The sequence below is a fragment of the Capricornis sumatraensis genome, chromosome 4 (assembly GCF_032405125.1).
Source record: "Capricornis sumatraensis isolate serow.1 chromosome 4, serow.2, whole genome shotgun sequence".
Lineage (NCBI taxonomy): Eukaryota > Metazoa > Chordata > Mammalia > Artiodactyla > Bovidae > Capricornis > Capricornis sumatraensis.
Window position 1 is genome coordinate 152,918,333 of NC_091072.1, and position 6,000 is coordinate 152,924,332.

Consider the following 6,000-nt stretch of genomic DNA (forward strand, 5'->3'; position numbering starts at 1 on the left):
GCTCACTCATCCCCTCCCTCTGGGGCCTGGCACTTACACTTTTAGAAGAAGGTGCAGAAAAATGCTACAAAAACAGCTTGTTCGCAGACTAAGAAAGGAACTTGTGCGTCTGTGAGCCTGAGTCACGAGCTGGGGCCTTGGCAAGTGGCGCAACCCAGCTGCCCTGCCTCTCCCACCCCCAGGATCACCCCAAGGGCAGGCCCCCACCCAGATGAGTCCCTAGTGCCCCCAACCACCTACATGCCTCGGCCCCAGGTCCCACCCAAGGGACCCCAGTTACCTTGGGACAGCTCCAGAGACAAAGGACTGTGGGTTCTGTTCCCACAAAGGCCCATTGGAAGCCAGGGCTCACAGTCTTTCACTTCCCTGGGGCAGGGTTTCACTTCCCTGCAGCCTAGGGTTGGGGTGTGGCCTGCTGCATCTGTGTGTGCACACATGTGTTTCTCTGTGTGTGTGAGCATCCATGTGAGAGCCACACAGGTGTGTGCTATGTATGTGTGTCAGCGTGCAGGGGGGTCATGCTCATTTGTAGGTGGGGTATGAGTGGCTGTGCCCCCAGGCTGGAGGCACTCGAACTGGCTCACAAAAGTTGGGAATTGTTCCTCCTCAGAAATATGGGGTGAAGCATGGGCCAACCCACTGGACAGTGGGTGAAAAAGTAGAAGTGACAAAAGGTAGATATTTGGGAATTCCCTTGTGGCCCAAAGGCTGGGACTCACGCTTTTACTGCCAAGGGCCTGGGTTCAGTCCCTGGCTGGGGAACTAGGATCCGACAGATCTCCAGTGCAGCCAAAAAAATAAATAAAAAGTCAATGCTTTCAGAGGAATCACGGGTGTGGGGGCAGGACAGTGGAGGATGGGGGTGGGAGGTGGAGGGGCTGTGAGGAAGGGAGGTGGGAAGGGGCACCCTTTCAGGGAGGGCAGAGTGGACACAGCACCGATGCCCCAAGGCTGCAGCCAAGCCTAGACCCTCACCAGCCTGAACCCTCACAGCCTTGTGGCCTCGGCAGGTTATCTCAAGGCTCTGAAATCAGTTTCCTGGGCTGAGACGGGAGGTTGTAGGAACAGCGCTGCGTGGGGTGCCTGGGGTCAGAGGGGAGGCCTGCAACAGGCCGGGTGTCCCATGTGTTCCGGACACTGCCAGTGTCACTGTTGCCAGAGGCTGCTTGGAGTTCCCAGGCTCTGCAGCAGGAGAACCCTCTGCGGGCAGTGGCCCAGGGGAAGTTCCCAGCTCAGACCAGACCGCCCAAGGCTGGTTCATGCAGGTGGGCAGAGATGGGGAACAGGGCCGTCTCTGACTCAAAACAAAACCCAGAAAACGCTGAGAACAAATCCACAATGGTGATTACATCCCAAGACCCGCCAAAGAGCCCCCAGTGTCTGCTCAGGCTCTCAGTCAGCCTGGGGCCCAGGTGGGCTCCCAACTGGGGCATGGGGTGTGCCCGGTGTATAGCGCCCTCAGCTCAGTTCAGTCGCTCAGTCGTGTCCGCTCTTTGTGATCCCATGGACCGCAGCACACCAGGCCTCCCTGTCCATCATCAACTCCCGGGGTTTACTCAAACTCATTTCCATTGAGTCAGTGATGCCATCCTCTGTCGTCCCCTTCTCCTCCCACCTTCAATCTTTCCCAGCATCAGGGTCTTTTCCAATGAGTCAGTTCTTTGCATCAGGTGGCTAAAGTATTGGAGTTTCAGCTTCAGCATCAGTCCTTCCAATGGATATTCAGGACTGATTTCCTTTAGGACTGACTGGTTGGATCTCCTTGTTGTCCAAAGGACTCTCAAGAGTCTTCTCCAACACCACAGTTCAAAAGCATCAATTCTTCGGCATTCAGCTTTCTTATAGTCCAACTTATATCCATACATGATTACTGGAAAAATCATAGCTTTGACTAGATGGACCTTTGCTGGTTAAGTAATGTCTCTGCTTTTTTTAAAAAAAAATATGGAACGCTTCACGAATTTGCGTGTCATCCTTGCATAGGGGCCATGCTAATCTTCTCTGTATCGTTCCAATTTTAGTATATGTGCTGCCAAAGCAAGCACTGTCTCTGCTTTTTAATATGCTGTCTAGGTTGGTCATAGCTTTTTTTCCATGGAGTAAGCGTCTTTTAATTTCATGGCTGCAGTCACCATCTGCAGTGATTTCCAAGCCCCCCAAAATAAAGTCTGCCACTGTTTCTACTGTTTTCCCATCTATTTGCCATGAAGGGATGAGACCGGAGGCAAAGATCTTAGTTTTCTGAATGTTGAGCTTTAACCTAACTTTTTCACTCTCCTCTTTCACTTTCATCAGGAGGCTCTTTAGTTCTTCTTCACTTTCTGCCATAAGGGTGGTGTCATCTGCATATCTGAGGTTATTGATATTTCTCCCAGCAATCTTGATTCCAGCTCGTGCTTCTTCCAGCCCAGCGTTTCTCATGATGTACTCTGCATATAAGTTAAATAAGCAGGGTGACAGTATACAGCCTTGACATACTCCTTTTTCCTATTTGGAACCAGTCTGTTGTTCCATGTCCAGTTCTAACTGTTGCTTCTTGACCTGTATACAAATTTCTCAGGAGACAGGCCAGGTGGTCTGGTATTCCCATCTCTTTAAGAATTTTCCACAGTTTGTCGTGATCCATGCAGTCAAAGGCTCTGGCATAGTCAACAAAGCAAACGTAGATGTTTTTCTGGAACTCTCTTGCTTTTTCGATGATCCAGCGGATGGTGGCAATTTGATCTCTGGTTCCTCTGCCTTTTCTAAATCCAGTGCACCACCCTGGCCACCCCCAACCTGCTGAGCACCTGCATTAGCGTCTGGAGTTGCTCCCAGGTGTGCCCACGCCAGCGCCCCGCCAGGCTTCCTCTCCCTCAACGCAAATAGAAAGATTTGGGGTGACTCCACCACAAACACGGAACCTGGCGAGGCATGTATTAAAATGCAAATGTAGGTGTCTTAAATATTTTAAAGTTGCAATACCAGGAACAGTCTGCCCCGGGGCCACCGGGATTACCTTTTAAATGCAAACGACAATAATGAATCTTTAAGTGCAGTTATTGTCAGGGTGAAGAGCTGACGCAGGCTGGAGGGAAGGGACCGACTGGGTGGGCCAGCACTTTATTAAAAAAACAAAAAAAAAATCCATCAGGGCTGAGAAGAAAGAGACCGAAAGGGGACGCAAGATCCCAGGAGAGGAGATGAAAAGTTCCCAGGACAAGCCAGGGCTTTGACAGAGGACAGAATCCCGGGGTCGTAACTCAAGGTGACATGGAGGACTTTTATTTCACCAGAAAACTGGGGTGGGGTGGGGTGGGGGGAGATCCGTCAAGGATAGAAACGGGCACAGAACTTCAAGCTCGACTGAGGGCAGGAACTCAGATTAAACAGGGGCATGGGGAGAACCCTCCCCACAAGAGTTCCCTCCCCATCAGAGGCCCCCTTTCCCCACCAGAGTCCCCACTTCCCCACCAGAGCCCCCCCCTTCCCCATCAGAGCCCTCTGCCCCACTGGAGCTCCCCTTCCCCACCGGAGCCCCCCCTCCCCGCCAGCACCACCCCACCCCGCCCCTCAGGCTCCATGTAGGTCTTGACCGCAGGGACCCTGACCGGAGTTTATTTTGATGTTCCCAGCATCTGGCTGGCTGAGTGCTCACTGATGAAGCAATGTCGAGCCTCTGAGTCTCTCCTGCTCTTCTGTTCATTCACCGAATTGTTTTGAGACCTGCTCTGTGCCTGGCCCTGTGCCAGAGGGGCAGTCCTTCCCTCTGCAGTCTGTACAGAGAGGAGAGCACAGGTCAATGATGCATGACTTACACGCACGGAAAGAATCGCATCTAGGGTCTGGAGGAATGAGACCAGTGTAGGAGGCAGAACCACCCAGCGCAGGGGAGTCGAGGCAGTGTCCACAGGGAGTGACATTTTAAATGAGACCGGGTCGGGGCTGGGTAGAAGCGACAGAGGGAGGAGGAGCATCTTCGCGGGTCGGGGTTGTACCTGCAGAGACCTTGGGGAAGAGTGAGGAAGGGAGGGAAGGAGGGAAACAGAGGGTGCCTGGCCCCGGGCTGGACATGGCTGGGCATCCAGGGCCAACAATCCCACTTCAGCCCAGCCTCTGTGGCTACCCAGCCCCACACCAGCTTGAAGAGCTGCCCTCGGGCCCCCCGGGGGTGCCCCCGTCACCCCTGGAGTCCCCAGGGGTGACAGTAGAGTGTGTCCCGATCTGCAGGAAGGGACAGCCCCACCCCCACCCCTTCAGGAGACTGCAGGGCACTTGGGTCATTTCTGCATAAGGAGGCCGGCCGAGGGGGCTGAGGTTGGGAAGGGCCTCAGGCTGCAGGCTGATGTGTGCGCCCTGCTAGAGGCTGAGCTGACCATTTTAGGTGAAAAGGAATCTGCCTGTGAACCTTCTCCAGGCAACTGAGAACTCAGAAGAATCAGGAGAGGAGGGGGACCAGGCAGAAGTGGTCAGAGGAGGTGACCCCGTGAGTCAGAGTGTTATCACGTCCATGCTCGCTCTGCTTACCGCATGACAGGCCAGTGAATCCGAGAGACGAGGTGTTGAGGCAAGGACGAGACTTTAATCAGGGAGCCGGCAGACCAAGAAGATGGCAGCCTAGCACCTCAAAATAGCCATCTTATTGGGGTCTGGATGCCAGGCTCTTTTTATAGATCAGAGAGAAAGAAGCAATGAGGAACTAATGTCAAAAAGCAGAATAAAGAGGAGATGCGGTGGGAAGTAAAGGGAAAGCGTTTTCAGTCTTGCAAAGCATCTCCAAGAATATGTCCAGCCTTCAGAAGGGGTATGTTAATCTCTTCTATTCATAGGTGGGCAGGGACAAAATATCTCTCCAGGAGCTGAACAAAGGCACTTTGGTTTACAGTCAAGCAGAGGGGCAGGATCCTCCAGGCAAGCCATTGAGTATGATTATAATAGTAAAAGCAAGTCAAAGAAAAGAGTTTCCAACATGGAGTCAAAATTGGCTTCCTCCCTGCAACAAGAGCAGGGCACCACCCTGTTGGGAGGGGGTCAGGACCGCGGCTGAGCTGGGGCCTCCTTCTGGGGCTGGAGATTTGGCGGCAGCTCACACCACCCTGGGGTGCATGGCTTGGAGGGCCCGGGGATGGGCAGAAGGGCCGGCTCCTACGGAAAATCCGTGAGCACTTTCAGAGGCGTTGAGACCATCTCTCAGTCCAGCTGTGACTCAGCTTCACAAATTCCAGCTCAAGCCTCCATGCCTGGAATAGACTGTCACCCAGCCAGCTGGTCACTGGCCTTAGAGACGTTAGAACTGGAGAGGAATCAGTGGTCGCAGGCAGGAAATGACACCATATGAAGCTGGTCACTGACAGCCATTGAACACCCATCCGAACGTTGGAAAAGACCAGCAGGCCACCAGCAGAGACAGGCTGGGTGCCTGATAGACTGTTCAGGGTTTGCTGTGCCTTATCCAGACTGGAAATCCTTCCTTCTCTGCAAATTTCATTCACATCAAGAGAAAAAAAAAAGGGTGCAGAGAGGCATACTGGGCTACCCCAGTCTCAGAAAGGAAGAAGAAAGGGTAGAACTTCCTCACGGCCATCTGCGGAGAGCCCCTCTGGGAGCACACCCAGAAAGCTGGCGGCCTGGCTCCATGGGCTGGATGCTCAGGATCAGGCGGGGAGGACTGGGTGTGACAGCGGGATTTTTCTGAAAACACTTTCATGTTATTCTGACTCCTTTGAAGCATATGACTTATTTGGGGGGAAACACAGATGTCCTTGGACCTGAGACTGTTCTGTGTTCTATAGCAGAGGGCACTCTACCGACGTCACTAAGGTCATGGCAGGCCATGCAGGCTCAGCGTATAGGTCTGCAGTCACAGGCCTGCCGAGAAAACACTGCTCTTTTTTTTTTTATTAAGATTTATTTATTTTTAATTTTTGGCCACACCTTGCAGCATTTGAGATCTCAGTTCCCTGACCAGGGATCGAACCCACAACCCCTGCATTAGAAGGCTGAGTCTTAACCACTGGACCA

General features: G+C 53.0%; 1 non-coding gene across 1 annotated transcript; it reads right to left on the reverse strand.

The window, feature by feature from the left end:
- Positions 1 to 1,938: 1,938 nt before the first annotated feature.
- LOC138079462 (U6 spliceosomal RNA) lies at positions 1,939 to 2,045 on the reverse strand. The gene has a single exon (XR_011144923.1). It is a non-coding gene; the product is annotated as a U6 spliceosomal RNA (small nuclear RNA).
- Positions 2,046 to 6,000: the final 3,955 nt, after the last annotated feature.